The 23,743-nt window shown below is 37.1% G+C and overlaps 1 long non-coding RNA gene across 1 annotated transcript; it reads left to right on the top strand.

Annotated features, from left to right (window-relative positions):
- Positions 1 to 17,334: 17,334 nt before the first annotated feature.
- LOC116959086 lies at positions 17,335 to 21,764 on the top strand. The gene is made up of 3 exons (XR_004405634.2): positions 17,335 to 17,457; positions 20,193 to 20,340; positions 21,653 to 21,764. It is a non-coding gene; the product is annotated as an uncharacterized LOC116959086 (long non-coding RNA).
- Positions 21,765 to 23,743: the final 1,979 nt, after the last annotated feature.

Raw genomic sequence — 23,743 nt, 5'->3', positions numbered from 1 at the left:
TGCCAAAGAACATAAAGACACAGAGAGACATCCTTGAGGAACAAGCAAAGTATGGGGAGGTTATGAAGGTGGGTTAGAATGAAGAGGTAGCGTTTGTTTGTGCGCTGTTTGGAAGTCTGTATCGCTGATGATACGTTAAAGCTATTTTGAAATGCTTTCACCACTTCCATCCCACCCCAGGAAGAGGGAGCCGATTCATAAATAGAGAATATCGGTTATATAAAAAAGATATTACACATCAAAATTCAGGAATGTTGTGTATTAAGCTCAAGTATAAGACATAAAATTTTATTGGAAAGCTATGAAATAAAACTAGTTTACAGGTTAAATCGCTAGTATGACTTTTTTAGGACATTCATCAAAGTTTTGTTACACATATTAAAACAAAGAAACACATTTGTTGAATGATTGAATTTCCTGCTGCCTCAGAAGTCATTTTTATTCCTCTTTGAAAGGTATTTATTTAATTTTTCTTATTCAGTCAGGTAGGTATCATAATTGATAATGTAAGATAATGATTTTAAATTCTGTTGGTGAATCACTTACAGAATGTAGTTGCTTGAAATCACTGTAAACAATCACTGCTGGTAAAAGTAGAAGAAAGTGAAGTCAAGGAAGAAAACAGATGTAAGCATTAGTGGACTCCAGTAATATTACTGATTTCTTTTGAGTTGCTTGACAGATAAAATGGCGAAGCAAAAAGTCCAACTTCAAAAACTTCAGAAAATGTGGGAATGCAGCAGGGAAGGAAAAAAATGGTGAATGCTACTTTGTTAGAGAGAGGAAAAATTTCAATCCTTCTGCATGAAGTATTCATAATTTTTTTTTTTTTGTTGTTCTACAGTAATTTAGTAAATATTCGATAAACATCCCTTTAGCTGTGGTAGGCAAAAATCGTGTTTAAAGTCTTGGTTCATGGGTCATCTTTCAAAGCATTACATCTTAATAGTTAAAAACTTTATCAGGTTCTGTACAACTGTTTAAAGTCTGAGGCTTCAAGCAATTCTCAGAAGCAAGCAGTGAGGAATTCCATTCTGAACAGTAACGCGTGTTGCAAGGAGGGTGTAATGCATATGCATTCACATCAGTGCTGAACAGGTTTGATAAAAATGCCACTGGAGATATTGGTCTCAGAGGAGAAATACATTACTCCAAATACATATATTCAGAATAACAATGAAACTACCCTCTGAGGGTTTCTGTGATGTTAAATGTGAACTGTGAATGTTATTAAAAGGTAGGAAGGGAGGAGAGAACACAGGCTTTGTAGTGTTGAGTCACCATGCAGGCTGTTGTACGTACACATAAAGGTGTTTCAGATGGAAAAAGAAATGATGTAATTGAAAATGCTACATGTAATTTTTTTTTACTTTTAAAAATGCAATCTTGCTTATTTACAAAGAATTCACATGTTCTGTTTCTTTAAAAATCTGGTGGGAAATGAGTGCAAATGAGAGATGGAGAGAGGCTTTTGCTGGTATGTGCCCACCTCTTTAACACCTTCAGCTGCCCCTACAAAATGCTCAGCTAGTCTGAATCTCTTTTGTAGTCTCTTGCATCTGTCTCTTATACACATTTATATGCAAGGCGCTATCCAGAAAAGTTTCCACTTGTTTCTAAGTTAAATTACCATAGCAGATTTCCACGTGCTTTTGGAAGGTGACAGAGACAGCAGTTCTGTTCTCCAGGCAGGTACTGTTTCGTGAAAGATCTTTACTATTTATTACATCTATCCCTGGTGGAAGATTGCAATTACTATCCTACTTCCAGCAACTCTTTACCTGAATCATGACAGCTCTTAATTATGTGTGAAAGTGGAAGTTATATACAGCGAAATTTCTTAGAGTGAATTACCTAGGAGATATATTCAGGCTTACAAGAGTCTTCAGCAGGGGTATTCTTCTCATGGTTCTCATTCTGTTGTTTTTGCTTCAGGAGCTGTGAAACTTTGCGTGTCTTATGATACTAGAATTTGCATCGGGAAGGAATTTCTGCTCCCTCCTTCCCAAAGTTTCTGTCCTTTTTTTTTTTTCACTCAGATTTGGCCCTGTCTATATTTCTTTCTTTAAGTAAGTCTCTTGCAGTCTACTGCTGAGTGTACTGCTCAGGGAAACACAAAGAAATAAGTAACAAGCTTTCAAATTTCTGATTAAGCTTAGTATGTTAAATCTTATTGTTCAGCTATATAAACTTTATTTCCTTTCAGTTATAAATGTTACATTTTCAGTTTAATTATTTATTGGCAAAAATTTATTAACGTCTGTGCTTAGAGAAATGTATCACAATGGTAGTCATGTTGGAGTGGATTTTCAAAATAATTTCAAGCCTGCAGATGCTGACATTTCAAACATGTCCTTTTCCAAGTCATACTAAATCCACGATTTTAAAAGATGTCCAGCTTCAAGATGTTCATAATGAATAAAGATACTGAGCCAGGACACATGCACAGCTTCCTGGTCCACGACAGGTAGGGTGTTAGGAACCCTGCCATTTAATATAGGAGAATGAATTTCAAGTCAGTTGCTACAGAGAAGCAAGAAAGGAAGTTGAAGTCTGGTCTATTTTATCACACAGAAACCCCCTGTTGGGCTGTTGTGAAAAGATTTTAGTGCACAGTCCACTCTAAGAGATTTCTGTTTCTGCGGGAAGTCTGGACTTTATTGTACTGACATCTCCAGAGAAACTGTTTTCCCTGAAAATTTCAGGAAGCTCTCAGTGTTGTACAACAATTAGATTGTATTTATTATAGGTTGTTATTTCCTGTCCAGCCTCTCTTCATTCAGGACTATTCAATTATGGGTGGTCATTCTAATTTTTAATAAGTATTTTTTAATTTATATTTCAGCGTGAGACTTATGATGGCTTGAAAAAAGCCTCATTTAATAAAGGTAACCCTGACAGCACAAGGTAGGTGCAATTATAAAATGCAAAGAGTTTCAGGAAAGGGATGATCATTGGAGGTTGCAGTAGTAACTTGATTTTGTAGATTGACTGTCATTGATGACCATTCTCTAATCAGTGTGCTACCGGAAACAGCTACATGTGCGATGCTAGCTCATCTTTGTTTTCTGTTTCTGCTCTTAGGCCAACAATATAATTGTCAATAAAGGAGCTGGCCGCTTTTTGGAAAGCCTACATCCATAGATAGTGGAGAATGTTCCTGTAAAAAGACATTGGTCTCCCAGCAGCATTAAAAGTTGACTTTCAGAAAGCCATGTAAGCATTTGTGCACTGCTGTTTTTCCGCAGTAGGGTAAGCGTTACAGAGACAAGGTCATCCTGATGCCCTCAGTGGATGCCCAGCTGCTTGGGGGACTAGAATTACAGGGCTTTTTTTCTGCCTAATTAGCAATATTACTTTATATTTTGCACATCCTTTTGCATGTGTTAAGAAGAAGTCTGCAGGGAGCTCATTATGTTACCAGCCTTGTAGTCATAGGCTTGCAAAGCTGTAGCTTCAGGGACGTGGGAGGTGTGTTCACTTGAAGAAATCCATATCCAGACTGCAACACTGCTGAAAACTTGTAGGAGCTCTGCAGGATGTCTCCTGTGGGGCATGCTTTATTCTGTCCTGCATTTTCCTGCAGAGAAGCTGTCCAGATGAACCTTCCTTGACATATTTTCACTTTGAGATAATGGCTGAGGGCAGAATATTTTCTCCTGTGTCATCTGTTAATGAGCCTCTAACCAATGAATGGGTTTGTGAAGAAAAAGGAGCCAATGAAACCTTCCTTATCGCCACCTTGGCATGATGTTTCAGAGCCCAGGGTAGTTCCTGTAACTGGCATATTCTAAAAGTACAATTTGGTATGAGGGCTCTTCATTTTTTCTCATCTTTGGTGGTGAGAGGGTGAAACATGGCAGAATCGCATTCCCAGCATACTGCTATGCTAACACCCTCAAAACTGGGTTGCTGAAAGCAAGACAAGAATCCCTAAAGAAAAGATACAGGGCAAGAGCTTATGACAATACTTTGAGGATGATAACATGAACATTTGTTGCAAGAATGTCTGTCTGAATCCAAACTCATTCTCTTCTCTTTGAGCTTTGCTCTTCGAAGGACTGGATCCTTAAATCAAAAGAGATGACACAACATGCCTCATGGAATTTTTTGTGTAAGTGAGTTCAGATAAAACTGAAGAAAGAATTCTGGTGTCATTTTGTGGTCAACATGGAACTGTGCTAGCAGTTGCTTCTCAAAATGTGTATATCTTTACCCAGTGAGGATCATAGAGGATGTTGCTATGTGAAGTCCAAAATGATAGAGTTGATTGGTGTTTTAAGGAAAAATATTAATTGGAAGCTTATAAAAAGATGAAATCAGAATGTCATGTACTTTCCCCAGCTGATGAACTGCACCTTTTTTCCTCTCTCTACCACCAGATAAATGATTTTGGATTTGTATAGACATTTTTGGGTGCTACACATCACCACATTATCCTGTGGAAAAAGAAACTTTCTGATTTAAGTGATCACAGACGTGAAATGGTGTTATCAACTTTCCTTTCACTGAAACACAAATGCACAGACCCCAGAATAACCCAGAATGAAAAGGACAATTTCATTTTAGTGGTGCACAGTTTGAAAAAGCATAGTTTTTAACAGTTGTAGGTTTGATTATAACTGCATTATGATATGGTGATACATTTTAAAAATGTATGGTATGGAAACATACTTTATGTAATGTGCAGAATGAACAATACACATAAATATAAATAATAATTTTAACTGTAGATAATTTTGTCATAAGAGTTTTTCTTAATTTATGTAGAAAAATTGTGCCAATGAGAACAGAAGATTTTATGTCAGCATGGGATTTGTCTTCATCAGTGTGACCTGCCCCTTTTTGCCGCTTTCTATTGCTTACATCACTTCAGGTTCTAGCAAACAGAAGAATGCTCGCTTTGCTTGAGTCTATTACTTGCAACTGACTTAATTGCTTAGAAAAATATCTTTACAGGGCAAAGCAAAAGCAGACAAAATGCTCCAGGAGTGCAGAAAAGTAAAATTCTGACAAAAAGAAAAATGTCCCAGAAGGTAAGCCATTTCAACATACTATTCTTACATTATTTAATGCATATTTAGTGTAAATAAATAAAAGAAAATAGACCAATACTAACCATGTAATCTTCAGTGATGCAAAATCTCATTCTTGGAGGTTCAGGGAAAACTGTGTTGTGAGATTTGATTGTAAAATTTCTGAACATAAAAATATATTAATTTCTACAATGTACTAGGTATGTCATTCTAACAAGTTCCAACAAAAGATCTTTGGGGTTTTTTTTAAAACACTATTTGAATATTTCTTTCAGGGTTGGTATTCCTTCTGCACTTCTGCTCTGTGGCTTGTAGGATGACAATTCAATCTTTTATAATTAGCACATCAAAGATAGAGGATAGCTGCCAACATACAGGGTGCAGTGTGTCCTAAAGTATTTATCAATCTTTATCTTAATAGCAGAGTGTTCACTGACTACATGTATGAGTGGGCATTCAATTAGGCTTACTTACTGCGTTTTAGATTGCAAAACAGGCTCATCTGTAAGTGCTTTGTCTGGAAATAAAGATTATTCATATACTCATAAATCTGTAAAGCTTTTCATTTACATGTTTATATGCGGTTTGTCTTGAGATAGGTGGATGTTTATTTTCTAGCTGCATTACTACTGACCTGGAAGATAACAAAGGCAAAATACCCTTTAATTGCTATTATTAGCACAACTCTCACACTGTTCAGATGGAAAAATGTGCTGTGTGTGCTTCTGAAAGTATTTTCTAAATAACCTGCCTCAGATTTCAAGCCAAGTGCTTACACTGGAACAGATGAATAAATACACATTCTGCTGGAGTGGAACCGGTTTCGGGTGTGACGGGCCTATCAAACCTTACAACAAGCAGTGCTGATTTCAGCCTTCTGTCACCGTCTTTCATGTCAACATGCTACCTGTGTGACAAGTCCCCTGCTCCCTGTAAAATGCACACTCTCAGTTCTAGAGCTATTTGGTGATACTCAGTAAGCAAGGATGCCTAGGTTTAGTTAGACATGCCAAAGAAATTATAGTTTTCATTTTAACAGCTATTAAGAATTTTACCGCTTCTTAAATAAAATTTTTAATGGATTTATCATGCCTGTTACTAATCCTTTCTGTCCACGTATGTGCCTTCCTCAGAACATGTGGTTATGTCCTCAGTCACCCTCGAGAGCTTTTAAATGTCTAGCAGATTTTGGAAAACTCAGAGGTGGATTATTCTTCCCTAGCACATATACAGTGTCATCTCAGTTCTTCAGAACAATCCCCTTGTCACTTGTCAATAAAACAGGAAATCACAGGATAGTCTTCAAATCACAGAAAAAATATCAACTTCTGATTAACATTAATAATTTAAAAATCATTTAAAAACCACATTATTTTTAATGTATTACCAAGCTACCAAGTTTTTTTAAGTAATTGCATAATAAACAAATTAATACTTAAAGGAGCAGAGCATATATATTCTCAGTTCCAGGATAATCTAGATTTCCGAGTTCTGACCTGGAAATAGAATTCAACTGCAAAGCCTGAAAAATGATCCACAGACATGAATAACATAAATAGCATCCACAAGTGCTGTCTGAGACAGGCTGAGCCAGATCTTTAGCTGTTCTAGACTACTGATGCTCTGTGATAAGCTGTTACAGCTGTGATAAGCTGGTATCAGCAAGGAGTTTGGACAAGGAAAAAATAGTTTACTGTCTGACTCTTTGAGAATGAAATAACTAGGCAAACTCCCATCCTCTTCCCCCCAACATACTTCTTTTCTCCGGCTTAGCCTTGATTGAATTTGATTCTTGAGATTTTGATTTTACTTCAGAGAAAACAGTGCACTTAGAAGAGAATGGATTTAAGATGGAATGAGGGCTTAAATAAATTTATTGCTGCAGATGCTCAGGAATCCTGGCAATAGAAATCCTGTGGTTTTCTACAGTCCAGGGATAATGAAAGCACTCAGAAATGCTGACTTAAAACGTCATTCTGCAAGACACTGCTGTTCTTCTGAAGCTATGACAGTACCTGGTTCCTCTTCTGATTACTGCTAACAGTTCCTGATTAGGTGATCCTTTAACAGAGAGGTCATCCCATGTGCACCTAAACAGCTATTCAAACCGGAGTACCTAATTAACTACATACTGAGCAATGGCAATACCTAGCATAAGCATATGGTATAGGAAGATTTCATTCTCTCCATTAAGGCATATGTAATTTTAGGTGCATTTTAAAAACTTTTTCTGTAAATCTAGTACTAATATTTATTTAATATATCAACATTAATGAATTTGTATTTATATCTGATGAAAGGAAGCAGGTATATTCTTAATGTTTAGGAAAATCAGTTGAAGTTCACAGGAGTCAGTGGGTAATCTATCTAGGAAGTGTAGAGCAAAGGCCTAAATTTCTGAAAGAAAGCCTAGATCATAGGACTTGCCACAAAGTGGCCTGCAAATAATTCCAAAAAGACTACTGTGCTTATGAAGCAGAAGAGGGAAAGTGCAACAGAAGTAATATGAATTGATAACAGGGGTTATCACCAGTTGTGCTATTGGCATTTATCTTGTTATAAACCACAGAATTTCTCAGACTAGGCACTGAGCTATTGAGAACTGGCACGCCAACAGTTGTCAGCTCTCTTTGTATCTCCAAATCAACTTGTCCCAAATAAGTACTGATGTCAGCAGCACAAATGTGTGCATAGTCAATTAAAGCGCTTTTCAATTTTTTGAAAATACTGTAAATTCTTCAGGGTTGTTCTTCAGCTATCACCTTCTGAGGATGAAAAAGCTGCTGAAAGCACCCCTGTGTAAGACAGAATAAAAAATGTCTTCTCATCCTGGGGACACTTTGTGGTGACAGTTTCAGCGGCAGCAAAAACTAGAGCAGCTTTATCACCAGCGTTCACTGTCTGCTGTGCTGAATCACGGGGGCCCAAGTTACAGATACGGGGTGGGTAAGAGGTAGGCGAAAGTTGGGAAGCAACATGTATTCCTGGGTACAGCCATTTCCTAAAGTGAAGCGGGTATCAGACTTGAACTTAATAGTGTCTGTTATGAAATATCTTCGTCAGCTAATGGCAGCAGAAGATTGAATTGCAACCTTGATATTCAACAGAAGAATAGGTTGGTTTTCTTATTTCACTTTTAGCTGATGGCGAAAGAACAATCTATTTCCAGGAAGGACTGTTGGAGGACTTGGCAAATGTTTGTTGGGGAGCAAGTCTCATTTCTCATTGCAACTATGTTTTCCTGATAGAAGGCAATATCGTGCAGTTCTGCAAGTCTTGCCCCAGTACTGGAGAAGGACGTATTTGGAGATGGTGGAAGAGGAGTCACAGTGTCTATAGATTCTTCACTTATTGCCACAGAAGAACTGAAATACTGACATGAATCTTTTTTTTTTTTTTTTTTTTTTTTTTTTTTTTTTTCTTTTAGGACTAAAACTAGCTCAGGCTTTTAGGAGCCTCACTAGCTATTTAGTTGGAAGCTAGATGGTTGATGAGGAAAATGCAAGTAGCAGGTGACAATTAGCACACCCCTCCCTTAGACCACCTGCATATCCCAGGACTGAAAGATGCACCCATCAGGTAACACACAGTACTGCTCCTGGAAGCTAATTATTGTGTTTTAGGAGTAAAAAAATGAAAATGTATTCACATAGGGGAAAATAATGACTACAACTTTGTTTTGTTTGGTTACAAATAATTTGATTTGGGATGATCAACCTTAGTACTTCTGGTTTTATTAATATGACAGGCTTCTAACTGTTTAGTCTGTGGGATGTAGAATAGGTTGGGAAGCTGGTGAGAAATATGCTGTCACACGATACCTGAATTATTATTCAGATAAAATTTACCTACTTCCTTCCTCCAGTTTATCCTATTTGGAAAGACACATGAAAAATAAATGGCCGTTTCTAGTGAAAGCATGTGCTACTTCATCTAGAACAAGCATTCTGTCATTAAAAGATTTACAATATTAACAGTTCTCCACTATTGTTTACAATCACTGCTTCTTCTCAATTTTTCTCACTCTGTTTCTTCTCTGCTCTATTTTCATTTTTTGAATCTTCCTCACTTGCCTACTAGCTTTTTTTCAGATAATCTGGAAGTTGAAGAATGACCAGACAGAACTCAGATGCCATTTTGTTATGCTTAATAGCTGATTAAAAAAGAGCTGGCCCATCTCTAGTGTTCACACGCAAATGCTCTCTCTCGGGTTTTTAAAATTGAGTCATAATTGCCTATGCCAAAAGCTGTCAGTACAACAGGATAGAAAGCAGTCAGCTCTTCTCAGTGTTATATAAAGTTGTCATTTTGGAAGAATGAGCAATGACAAAGAACTGTTCCAGTGCTTTTGCCCATCTTCACAGTAAACCATGGTGTTCATGTTACTTGTAGTGTTGATCTCTTTTCTAATAAATTTTCTCTTGTAAGGAAAGAATTCAAAATAAAGCAATAGGAATTTAAGCACTCCATATAAGGAAAATAGGGCTGCATTTCTAGAAACATTTCTATCAAATGTGCACGTTCCTGCATGAGATATAACAATGTATGAAAAGGTTGTAAGTCTTTCATGTTAAACATGAAATTGAGTGTCTTGTTTCCACTGTGGCAAGCACATTAGCAGCTGCTAACGTCTAGCTGTATATTAAAAGAAAAACTCAATATAAAACATTCTTAACTCTCTATATAAAGTATGCATACAACATAATATGCTGACTTCCCTAATTGTGTGATTTCATGGGTAATATAAGGCATAATTAATATTTATAGTGTTTGAAACCTTAGCAGAGAATGCTATCACTGACTTCTGTGCTATCCACTTTTTCAAGTGGACAACAGAATTCCCCCTGACTTTGAGAACTCAATTCTCTGTTTTCTCATTAACATTCAAATTACTTTTAGGATAATTGTTAATGAAAATTGACATTGTATAATCTAGCTCTAGTGCCGCTGCTATTGCTTTTTAGTGAGCAATAATTTACTTTGAGCTCTCGGTAACCCACAAGGTAATGCTTCTGAAATTCTGTATTTGACAACCACAGCTGAAAAGCAGTCTTTGGAGTTCCAGCATCTGTGGCAACATGTGCTCATGCATTAATTTGCTGAGTCAATGTTCCAGCTTTCTGGTTCACCTCTTTTACTGAGGTGACAACAGCTTTTCTGAAGCTGTTCTGCAGCAGAACTGGCTGCTTTCTCAACCAAGGAGTCATTGTTTTGTATATTATGCTTTAAAAATTTCACAGGGGACAATCCGTCCCCATTAAGTAGACATAACTTCCCTAGCCTGCTCATATGCCTCCTAGTGCTATTACTTTTCTGTTGTTATCTGGCTGCAACTATCAACTATATAGACATTATAGTAAGAAAATACATTCAGCTGACACACAAGCAGAAATCCACCTGACTGCAGGCTCTGTAAATCTGCCTTATAAATGCTGTTTGCCTTTATAAAATATTGAGAAAAACCAGAAATGGTGAAATTCTTCTGGAAAGCAAAAATTGCTAGAGCACAGAGGAATGTTTAGAGAGAAAATGTTAGATGCGTGTGTTTTTGAAAACTGAGGCAGCGCTTAGTAACTTTAATAGGAACACAAAGGTAAGTGTGTTCTTGTAAGTGATAAACTCTCAACATGGAAACTATTCACTGCATGCATGTAATAGTAAACTAGTTTTATGAAGCAGACTGTATCCGAAGAGGCTGATTTGCTTGCAGCTGGAGGCTGTTTGCTCTTCCTGTGTGTGTCAAGTAGCGTAAACATTATTTAAGTGGTGGGATTTATTTTTTTTTTTCCCCAGAAAAACAAAATGATGAAGACTGACAACTACAAATTGGTTGTTTCTTTCAACTTTGTAAGGATCCAGGTTATGTCTAATCATTTCAAATTTAGATTTAGTGTCTGGGCAAGTCACAAGGTTGGAAGCATAAGAGAATGGCTTCAATGTGTAATTAACCCCATTCCAAAAGTCCCTAGTCACAGTTAGGTCAGACATAAATAATTAATTATCCTTGGCATGAGAGCTTTGACATACACAGTAGTTTGGAAGACAAAGTAATGAAAATCTGTAAAATTAAGTAGCCTTGCTGCGTAGTACGTGAGAGGAGATAGATATTGGGCTAAGATTAATATGTTATCTCACTGTTACTTCTAAATATGGTTTAGGTTAATGCTGTGTGATTTCATAATGAGAGGACATTGCTGTAACTCAGCACCTTGAGTTCCTTAGCACTATTTCTCAAGATTTGTTCTAAAGTAAAAGTATTTGTTTGTCCTGAACTTCTGCTGTTTCCATTAGCAGTCTGTAGCCCATTTAATCCAAGACAATTTGTTACAGCCCCCCACCTGCCACTCTAAACTTCTGTTCCCTTGGCAGCCTCTGTGCTGGTGCCACATCACCTCACAGCAGAGTAAGCAAGCAATAGTGGAAGATGAATGTGTGAATAAACTGTGTGCTCCAGCCTTGGCATTTTCCAGCTTCGGCCGTCAGCTCTGTATTTCACACAGCACGGTGCTAAGTTGTCTGCCTTTGTCATGGAAATCTTCCTATTTGGGGAAATTACATAATACTCTGTTTCCCAGTATGCCCTTGAGCTTAAGAAAAAAAGAAAAAGAAGGTAGCATGCTATTCAAATCAGAACAGGGTAAAGATCTCACAAGCAAAGGCTTGAAAGTGCTGTAGTCTGTCGTATCAGTAGCAATACAAGAAATACTACATTCTGGGTATTTTTGGGTTGTTTCATGTGTCACATTTCATATTTAACTAGATTTAAAGATCTTTGAGGAAAAAATAGATTACACACCTATCTTTTAAGCAATATTTGCTTTTTTGTTTGGTTGTTTTCCTTTTTTCAAGTTGGCTTCTATTTTTGATTAATCTTCTGAGCAACCATATTCTGTTTTTCACTATTCACATTTTATTCAAAATGCTGAATCTGGGATGTTAATATTCAAAGCAGGAATTGTATTACTGTGTTTATAATATAAATATGTTATCAGTATATTTATACCGGTGTCTGATTTCAAAATTACCCCTATTTTTTGCAGGGATAATAAATATAAAATAAAGATTTTTTTGTGGATTTCTATATTTAGCAATAATGACTATGTGCTTCTGTGCTTCTTTATATCAATAGATACTACATACATTTATGATGTTTAGTGCTTTGTGTAAAAGTAAGCATGCTTTTTGTTTTTTAAATTTTTATTATACCATTATTTTTATTATTTGTAAGAGTATATAGAGTGAGCTTTATTTAACACCCCTTTTTTTTAAACGGTAAGTATAGCTAAGATAGGAGGGTTTCAAAACAGGGACTCTGGCCATGTGACATGAAATGTCAACCTCTAAAAGTCAAATAATGTCGCTGGTTGCATATTAAAGACAAATTTCGAAGTTTTGTTGGGGAAAAATGTTTCCATTCATGACTTACGTCTAGGCTAACGCTTTTTTTTCCTACAATAATTATACAGTATCACCATGTACAGGCACAGCCTTGAAACGTTTCTGAAACCAGCAGTGCTTGAATGATGTGGTATCTCGCTCCCTCTGGTATGGGCATTACCTAGAACTTTAATCCCTTCTTATTCTGTGTCTGGTTCCTAGCTCTGTCTGAGTAGTAGTTTCCTGTATTTGTTGAAGACAAATCAAACCTTGTACCACTGTGCCCTTGGCCATCTTCTTTGCTAGCTTTTGCATTCAGCAGCAGAAGTACAGCTGTGTGCGTGGTTTCCATCTCACCCATGAATATTCTAGGGCTGAAATCTTCGGTTTTGTGGAAAAAGAGAGTGAACTTTTGCCCTTTATCCTGTGAGAATATTTGACACGTCTAAAATAGCAGTCATGCTTGAGAGTTAACTGAATTCACCCATCTGCCTTGTTGCTCTTATCTGAATGAAATGTTTCTCAGCAGTTTATTTATTTACCAATAAATATTTGGTAGTGCTGTGCTTTGGTAGTGCACTTCCTGTATTCAAATGAAAACAGCAGGAGACACACAAAAAGGAGGGGAAATTATTTGTCCTTCTATTATGAAAATAATCTCTGAAGTGGCTTGTTATTTGTGGGGAGGGTTGGGAGGCTAGACCTCTGGAAATCAAGGTGTGATTTGAACTCTACAATATGAAAGCATTTCAGAAACAGAATTACATACGTAACAAGGAAAGACATTAGGTCAGTTGATGTCATAGACGACGACTGTCTTGAATCTAAGTATTATTGTCTTTCAATTTGAGGGCATTTCATAGTTTCTCTGTAGGTTACATCATACAAGAGATAATAAAATAACTGAAGCTTATGTGAATTGGTACCACAACAACTGTAACTTAAAATCACTACAAAAAGACTGTTTTCAGTCTGTGAAAGTCTAATACTCTGTGCAGCACTGCTTGCTGATGGTAATAAGGGCTGAGAAGTTGTGAAAAACTTTTAATGTTTAGTATGTTCTTCTCTACTGAAAGGGGAAATATATGACAACTGTGTAAAACTCTGTATACAGAGTTCAAAGAAAGTCTTAGATGGATTCAAGTAGTGTACACTCAACTCTTCAAAATGTCGTGACTCAGTGGGATTTCTTGTCATTAGACTGTTATGTCCTCAAGAGGCATCTCTGCACATCTGGCAATAGCACAGCAGTATTCAGAAAGCAACAGAAATTTTAAATTTATCTCTCTAATTTTCTCACTTGACTTTTAATATGTTTTCCCCTCACCCATTTAATTCTTTTCTCTGTAATAATTTGGACAAAATTATAAGTTAACATGGGTTTACTTGTAACTCTGTCTCTTTTTGGCTTGCATCAAAATAATTTTCTTAATAATGCCACAACATGGAGCACTTGTACAAATTACCCTGAGAGATATGTGTTGAAATTGTTATGAGACTCTTTTGCATTATTTACATCATGACGTTCTGTCAGTATACTAATACTCAAGACTATATTTCTGTATTTAACAAATATGTAAATCAGGTACACGTTTCCCTAGGAATGCAAATGTCTCTAATGAGGAAAGACAACAAACTTCAAAACAAACAAAAGAATAGAATATGGTAAATAGCTCATGTGAAAGTGGGGAAAGAAATGTTGCTCGAGTGGACTGGAGATAACGGGCTCTAATCCTTGCCCTGGGATTGTTTAATCAGCTCATCTTGAAGCTCTGACAGATCAATTGTTTCTCAGCAGGGAGAGAGCTGGGGACGAATGGCAGCCAGGCAGTTTTCCCATAAGAAGGCACGAAAACTTCTGGGTTTTCTCTATGTGGCAATCTAGAGAGCTGAGAGGATTGAGTTCCTCTGGCTGAATTTGTTAACGCTGGTAGAATACCACTCCCGAAGGGCCCCAGCTCTCTGAAATACTTTTTTTATATTGTAATAATTAAAATAGCTGTTTGATTTTGATGTATAAGCACAGAATGGGAATAGCATCACGGTGAATTGAATTTAAGTATTACAGAAAAATTTGTATGTCCTTCAGAGAAGCATTCAACTCGGATTTCATGTCAAAACATTCCTCTGATTTAGTAAGGATAAGTGATATCTTTGAATCATAATGCTCTAGATTGAGTATATGTATAGTGGGAATGTTCTTTATTGTGCTGTGTTTGTGCTATGCTTTTTATTATGCATTGCTCACTGAAAACTTTATCTTCCATTAAAGGCTGAATTCTATTCAGAAGTGCAATTAAACAAAATTTGCTCACTAAAATAAGACATCATTTATTTCAAGCTGGCTTCTATTTTGAATTTTGATGGCTTCCTGCTAAATATGCAAGCTTTCTTTTCTGTGAAATTAGTTCAGTATCTAAAAATCTGAATTACTTGGCATTTTGTTTTTCATCATGTAAGTTCAGCCCCCAAAGTACTGGTAAGCATTATATTTCTCAATTAACTGCCATCTTTAAGAAGATCATTATGGTAAAATTAGCCCGAGTTCTCAAAAGTCCATGAATTCCAAATAGTGTATGCGTAATAAGTGGGGTAAAATGTTTTAATCAATGTTCCTCAGTAATCCTTTAACTGCATATTGTATGTAACTATTGCCTTTTCTGTCTCTTTTCAGTCTTTTAACTAAAAAATGTGCTTTGTGTCTGTTACAGTAAGAAATTCAGTTTGATTCTGTACTGTGACAACACCACGTTCATGAAGCCTCTGTCCCATTTGTCTCTGTCGTTATATATCTGGTCTTGCTTTAACCCATCCTCATTTGTTTGTACTGGCAACTTTGATAGGTAAGGATCATTAGGAGTGTATCAAAACCACTTTCAAAAATGATAGCTCGATTTTCCCATGTGCTACTTAATCTGTCATGCAGATATAGATATTAGTCTGCTGGAGAACAAGCTCTCAAAGCAAAATTATTTCCTAATAAAATTTGTCCCAAAGTTATGCCAAATCTCCGCATCCAAATGCTTACAAAAAGTCTAAGAGAGACTTATCAGTAATATGTGCATACGGTCATGCTTTGAAGATTAGAACACATGGAGGGCCACTTTGGTAACTTTGACTTCTGTTAACCTAGCTTTTGTTGTAAAGGAGAAAAGGTTTGCAACAAAATCGCCTGACACAAAATTTGTTTCTCATTTCTTTCCCAGTATTACACTTCCAACAGCTTTCTACCTTTCCTCCAAGTTAACACCACGTAGGAGGTGTTAGCTTTGTACTGCTTGAATTCTGAAACCTTGCCTCTGGGGGAGTGAGGAGGCCGTAATTACTATGAACTTCTGCTGAAAGAAAACTTGATATTCACAAAATACTCCAGAGAGGCTGGACTAGGACTTTATTAAATCGATACCTCTAATTGATACTTTGGCCAGGTCTCCAATGGAGCATGAGTTCAGTAACTTTCTTAAAACATATTGTTCACTAGATACACATTAAATTGACTTTTAATTAGCGTACAATTGCTGTCAGTTACAATGCTACCCAGAAATCTGAATCGTCAGGTGCCCTTAACTCTTGTTGATTTGGATGACTGTTTTAAGTACCACCAGAAATTATATGAATAGTGTATAAAAGCAATCTTCAAATGTAGTCATAGCACAGAGTAGTAGTTACAGGATTCAGACCCTCCACATGAGTATGTATGCTTTAATCTAATTTTGTACAAAAATGCAAGAAAAAAGAATGCATGACAAAATAGCAGATAAATGCATTAATAGTTTATGGTAGTAAACTTGTCTAGGGAGGAGAGAGCTTATTACTAGCTTTCCTTGGGATTTGGAAATTTTAAAAGAGAACTTTCATGTCAGGAGTTTTTTAATTGTTATATTAAGAACACCCCCCACCTGCCATGTTCTCTTCCTGTGTTCAAACTGCTTGTTGTGAATATAAAGTAAATCAAAGGTAAACAAAATGGAAGATGTTGAATGAAGTATTCAGTAAAGAAAAAAACCGAAAACTTTAATAAACAGCCTGTCTTTTTGTACTGTTTGAAAAATTCATCTTGACACTGTATTTTTGTTAATCATAATTTGAAATCATAATTTTATTAACCAAGACTTTTTACCAGACAGATGGTGTCCTTTGTGCCAGAAGTCAAATATGAAGACACACCGTGAGGTACTACATTGTAGAACTGTTACAATAAGACATGGATTTTAAAACTACAGGAGTGAACAGAAGAGAGGAGCATCTTCTTTGTTCCTGTTGGTGATTATTTCAATATATTTATTCTCTATAGCATCATCTATTTGCTTTTATTTTAAAATAATTTTGTCTTACTGACAATTTAATGATTTTTTTTTTTTTGAGGCTCCGTAGGCAATTATAGTTCCTAGCTGTCTGCTCTGTTCTCCTTCTCAAGTACAGTGAGAATGAGGTTTTTTTCCTTCCTGAGTTTATGTTGTTCTCTTTTTAAAACTAATCCTTACCACATCGATTTTACTGGCTTTTCAGATTTTGAAAGTTTTCTGAGAGTGGAGAGAAGAAAGGCTATATGAGAACAAGGAGTGCATGTTAGTTTTATTTCCTTATGAAATAATAATGATTTCTTTTTCTAGATACTTTCTGCCAAAAGGATTTGAACAGTTTTTTAGCAGTGGTAAATGTAAACTCTTTGTGGATTTTATTTATGCAGGTTTAAAAAAAAAGACATTGCAATATAAAAGTAACTGAATAAAAACATGCATGTGAAGTTGCAGCATGAGGGTTACCTGGAAAGTTAATGAACAGTAATCAGTATTGGAGAGCTGAGAGACTGAACTAAAATCTTCTATTTTTAATTTGATGGTTAATAGCTTGCTTTTGCAGTTCTTTGAATTTTTGTAATGTTCTGTTTATCTTTCTCCCTTTACTCAGAACGGATTCTGTTCCATCTCGGTGTTTTCTGTCATTGTGAACTATAAATATATCACTTTCCTGACAGTCTTGAAAGTGAAAGGAATTCTGAAAATCCTTCATTCTCAGAGATCAAAAGCTACTGTAGACCCTGGTAAGTCAGCTTCACTAGAGCTATCTGAAGTCCTATCAGTTGACAATCTGCCTACCAAATCTCTTGCTTGCCTGAAGTGTCTCTGAGCCAGTGCTTTACATGTGATCAGTATTCTTACTTTTCATCTAGGCATTACCTCTGCTTCTTTACCTTTGATTCACTTCCCTGACCAGTTCTACTTAAGAAGTAGTGGATGTTTTCTGGTCCTACTGATCCCAAGTGGTTTGAAATTCACTCAGTTTGTTTGGTTTTTTTTTTTTTTTTTTTTTTAAGGAGTCATTCCTCCATGTTTAGATAGAAGTGAGTGGGAAGAAGACAGTACTGCTTAAGCAGGGCCAAAGCTGAATATGTTTCCTTCTGAGCTCAGTTAACTTGTGATCTTTAACTTCAGCTGGAGCTTCAACTACTACAATAACTGTAAAAAAAAACCACACACCCTCCCCATAGAAGAGAGTGACACAAAGTTACATAAAAAAGGCAAAATAACACTGTTCTGCAGTAAGCAAGTGGAAGAGGAGGAGAAGCCATGCATAGAACTTTTTCCTTTGTGCCTTGTCTTGTTGCTTTTAGTCTTATCTCTGAAGAGTAAGAATTGTTTAAAATACTTTGAAGCTCCTCCTATTGTAATCACTACATTCCACTGCATTCACATTGTCCCAGTTTGTCTCAGGCTTCACTTAAGTCCATCTTTGTTTCTGCATGTTGGGTCCCTGCGCGCGAGTCACATGTTGGTGGTTTGCAATTCATATTAAAACCATCAGGACAGACAAAATACAGAAAATGCAGAAGGAATTAAGGGGAAGCTCATGTGAAATGGACTTCCTACACAATAAAGCATTTCCCCTGACCCTGGTGAATGCAAAACCTGATATAATTAAATTTTTATTTTTACATTAAGTAGCAGTTTTCAGCAGTACGTACCAAAATTATACAGAACTACAGTTGGCAGAATGATGGTTTTCCAAGCAGTGTACAAAAAGCCTAACTCATTTTTGAGTGCAGCCTTCATAAAATCTGAGCTGTATGGATTTCAGGGTAGTTCTCTATTCATTACACGGGATTTCAGAAGTTCTATGTGACCCTGAAATGTAGTTCTCTTTCAGAAAATGTGGCTTTAGGTTGGTATGTTTGTTAAGTTTGAAAACTGAATTGTAAATCTTCCCAATGTTGAGATGTTCCCAATTTGAATGCCCCTTTTTATTTTAAATGGTCTCTTAGGTTTCTTTCTGCTATGTTTTAAATGTAGATGAGGAACTCATCCAAATGGCCTTTTATTGCTGGATTATATCTAATACAAATTCGTATGTGGATTCAGCCAGGAGACACAGTACTGGGTTGTACTGCTGTATCTGCCTGCCAGCATTGTTCCTGGTAATGACTGTGGTACAGGGAAAAAGTGCTGTCCACAGCTTGAGCTTGATTGTACCCTCTGTCATAGAGAAAGTCAAGGGAAATAAAGCTTTCATTTGTGAAGCAAACAAAACAACCCTGTGTGTTCATTTCAGCTGTTCCAGTAAGAGCAAAATAATCTCAGAAAATCAAAGAGGAATCAGACGAGGCTTCCTACTGCTCCCCTTCTTTATGCCTATCAGTCAATTTGTGTGAGCAACAAAAATACTGTATAAAGAGTGTCCTCTGAAAAAATACTTATGACATGCTTATCCAGTTTATTTCTTTGCTTTACTTTCTTTTATTTCATTTTGTTATTGAAAGAAAAGGTTGACATACTCCTTTGTGTTTATGTCTTTAGGAATATTCAGGGTAGTCCCACTGATTAAGATTTTCATATTCATACAGAATGTAATCAGCATGAAATTGCAAAAAGAAAGCCATCCTTCTGTTTTGCCAATGAAAATGCAGAATAAACAACTCAAAATGTATGTCTTCTATCTATCTTAAATACATGATGGGTTAATCATTCATGAAGTAATCGTTATCTTACAAGTATGACTTACAGCTCAAGAGAAATGAAAAATAAAATAAATAGCATGCTGTTATTTTTCTTTATTATTGGAAGACATTCCACAGTGTCAGTGCATGCAGGGAATGTTGGACAAATGTTTAAAGAGATTAAGCTACTGTTTGGGAAGGATTTTGAGAGAAAACTGGCAACACTGTTATACAGTGTGCTACTTCACATTTTAGAAGGTTATAAAAACTTACAGAATAGGTAACAAGACTGAGTAAACAAATACTTTGATACCATCTGAACTACTAGGGTGTTTGCCTAAGAGAGACATAAGCTTTTATTTTTTAATAGAAGTAAACTTTCTTTCAAGTACCACTTTTTGTGATATAGCAACTGCAGATCATAGAAAAATACAGCTGAAGTAAGCTCTTCAGAAGTCATCCAGTTTATTCCCCACCCATAAGAAAGTATCAACTAAACCATTTAGGATTAGTATTTGCTCTGTTTTCTAAATATTTTTGATCAGTGCTTCAGTACTTTTAATACCTCTTTTTGCACTTAGGTTTTCCTAAGACATTACATACATGGGCTTTTGGTTTAGTGTCGTAAGTGCTTGGCTCTGCTCTGCATTTTCTAACGGGCTAACGGGCTAATGTCACCATCCCTGCCTTCCCCCTGCCCAACTTCTCTGCTTCCAATAAGGTTTTGATACTTTAGATTCCTTTCTAGCTTCCTTTGTTTTTCCCTCTTGTGTGTTCTAGTTTGTGTTACTCTTTCATATTAAGCTAGATCAAATCACTACAAGGTTTTGGTTTGGTTTTCTCAGGAGAAGACTTCTGTTATTAGAGGGAACGCCTACTGAACCTCGGACAACTTCACCAATGATAGATGAGGCAACACTGCAGTGGTGGAGGACATAAAAAGGGAAATTCATGAGACCCTCAGGGAGCATTACATAGGAAGTTACATATCTAGTAAGTGTCTGACTTTTTTAGACTCTATCTTAAAGGGTACTTAGGGAGAAGAAGAGATGACAGGTAGAAACGTCTGATATTTTTATGCCTAAAAATCTTTTGCAACAAACAAATGACCATTTTCAGCTACACGTATGTCTTGGTTTGGGCTGAAATAGAGTTAATACTCCTTTTCAGGGACTAGATGAGTGGTGTGTTTTGGATTTAGCTTTGGGTTTGGTATGGGAAAAATGCTGATAGCACCCTGGTGTTTTCAGCTGCTACCGAGACTTCAAGGACTCTCCGACTCCCCATGTCCTGCCCGTGCGCCAGGGCACAGGGAGGGAGCATGGACAGAGCACCAGACCCAAATTGGCCAGTGAAATATTCCATATCATGGCACGTCATGCTCACTATATAGAGCAGGGGTGGTTGGGAAGGAGCTCTCTCTCTCTCTCTCTCTCTCTCTCTCTCTCTCTCTCTCTCTCGCTTCTGGGATTGTGACTGTGGGATCTTGGTATCTCGGGGTCGCTGGCCGGGAACGGGCTGGGGATTGGTCAGTGGGCGGTGAGCAATTACGCTGTACATTGCCTGTTTATATATTTATTTTTGTTTTCCCCCCATCATCGTTATTGTTCTCATTTTATTGCCATTATTAAACTGTTCTTATCTCAGCCTGCGAGTCTCCCTTCACCCCTCTGATCCCCTCCCCCATTCCCAGGTGGGGAGGGGGAAGGGAGGGTGACCAGCTGCCGTGGTTGGTTGCTGATCAGGCCCAAACCACAACAACGTAGCATCTGTTTTTGAAAAGAACCAGTCACTAAAAAAGAAGTTTGTTTAAAATGAGTCTTCTTTGGTCTTAGAAGGAAATGGGAATGGACAAGGCGATTATTCTTTTAGTGTTTCCCCCTTTTCCCCCCCACATTCTAATCTATTTAGAAACAAGTGTACTTTGTGGTGCTTAATAATGACCGAGAAGTTCTCTTAAGAAAATCATGTCTCTCTGCCCATCATTTGTGATCTGTATGAGGAGGTATGTGATGGACAAAATGGCAAGTCTAACAAAGTGACGGAAGCATAGTGGGAATAGGAGCAGAAGGTAAGGGTAGTTCTGTGGGAACGGGACTTATTAATGTTGGGTTTCAAAGCCAATGTAATGTTGTACTGAAATGGAGCTATGAGAGTGTCTGAAAAATATCAGTATATTAATGTGATAAAAAAAAAAAAAAAAAGAACAGAGCAATTCTACTTAAAGGCTACTTTAAACACTTGTCTCTAAAAGTAATGCGTCTGCCAATCTTGACATTAAAATTGGGTGTTTTCTGTTTTATAGGTTTTATATTATTGGTAGCAATTATATTGTAATGACTTCTATCCATTAGTACTACGGGGGAGTTAAATCAACCGGAGTGTGCACTGGTAACAGCCATGGAGTCCTAGGTCACTGCCAGTTTGTTACAGTATTAAAGAATATCATGGTGAGTGCATTTTTATGTCAGAAAGAGTTGCAGAGTTAAGTAGGATAACATTACTGTGTCAGGATAGTGGGAAAATAAATGCATAACAGCTGTTATTAGACACCGTAAGTACAAAATAAATCTGTTCCCAAGAACACCATTGTGAATGAAAAAGGAGAGAAAGAGAATAATCCTTTGCTAGTAGCTTTTAGCATAGTGGACTAAGCTTCTTTCTGCTTGCTTTCTGATGTTTTTTCACAATTTCTTCAGATAGATTAGGGACTCTTACACAGAGATTGTTACCTTGGCAGAAAATTCAATCCAATCTCTATTACATTTGTTTTTAGTCAAGATTCAGTAAACTGCAGGAAAATTAGTCCTTATGGCAGATTTACACATTATTTGAGTTTGATAAAAATGTTGGTTTTGCCAAATCTTCTGGGACCTTCACGAAATTGCAGGAAAAAAAGTTACTTACACACTTCTGTTCTTCTATTTGTAATTTCTGCTACTCTTTAATTGATGTCTGTGTGTTTCAAATTTTAAGTACTGCACTGTTGTGCCTGATCCATTGCCTTCTCTGGTTTCTAGCAACTGGTATGCATGAACTTGAAGTAAACATTTTAAGTAATTAAAGCTCTGTAAAGGTCAGTGAGTTACATGTGAAAAATCTCTCATCTGAATTACAGATAACATGTGAAGTATCCAAAATAAGTCAGTTCATGTAACACATAGAATCATAGGTGGTTTGGGTTGGAAGGGACCTTAAAGCCCCCCCAGTCCCAACCCCCCTGCCCCGGGCAGGGCCCCCTTCCCCCAGCCCAGGGTGCTCCCAGCCCCGTCCAACCTGGCCTTGAACCCTTCCAGGGAGGGGGCAGCCACAGCTGCTCTGGGCACCCTGGGCCAGCGCCTCACCCCCCGCACAGGGAACAATTTCTGCCTTACATCTCATCTAAATCCGCCCTCTTTCAGATTAAAACCATTACCCCTTGTCCTATCACTACATGCCCTTGTAAAAAGTCCTTCTCTGATCAAATCATAGAATGGTTTGGGTTGGAAGGGACGTTAAAGAATACCATTGGGTTCCCAATTCCCATGGGAATATGTCAGCAGACAATCTATGTTACTAAGTTAACCAAACACAAATTTGTCTTACAATTTTTCTGTTTGTTGAAATGGGACGTGAATATTTTGTTTCCTAATCTGCACAATTCCCCTGGAGCTCATGTTGCAGCGTGTCAGTGCAATGACAGCTTTCCCTGAATGACAACTCATAGCTATAGTGAAAAATGACAGGGTTTGTAAACCAGCGTTGTTTAAAGACTCAGTTCTTGAGTGACTATTTCTGTTAATCATTACTGCATTTTACAATCCATCTTAAATACACTTATTTTAAAATGGATCTCACTGGCATGCTTAAATGGACTTGTAATGGCACATAACACAGGACTGTACTAGCTGTACTAGCACCTACTAACACGTCGGCAATGAGAACATTCTACACGTTATACAACGCGGACTAGTAAAAACAAGGCAGCAGTAATGGGTCTCAGAGTTTGTAAATGTTCACCTTTAGGGGCAGGCGTTCTTATCGTGCCTTTTGTTGTCACTTGGGCAGTCAGTGTCACTAGCCTTTTTTCTAATGGAGGCCTTATTTTTCATGTAGCATAAGCTACCACTTGTCTCCCTGAATGCGCATTTCTGTGGAACTCTTTTGCTTATGATATTTTATTCTATTTATCCTTAAACTTCTTTGATGGCATCTTGCTTAACAGTAAAGGAGAAATTAATATGTTACACTTGTAAGCATAGGAAAGGAGTCTTGGACTGAAAGCTGACTGGGAAGCTCTCACATAATTTTCATGCTCATGAATGTAGCTAGAACTCTGAATATAAACCACTATAAGGTTTGCTGTGTATTTTCGATACAAGTTTTGGAACTTGAACTCATATCTGTTCCATACATT

The sequence above is a fragment of the Tyto alba genome, unplaced genomic scaffold (genome assembly GCF_018691265.1).
Source record: "Tyto alba isolate M040663 unplaced genomic scaffold, T.alba_DEE_v4.0 Super-Scaffold_5, whole genome shotgun sequence".
NCBI classification, from domain to species: domain Eukaryota; kingdom Metazoa; phylum Chordata; class Aves; order Strigiformes; family Tytonidae; genus Tyto; species Tyto alba.
This window is presented reverse-complemented; position numbering and strand designations above follow the sequence as displayed.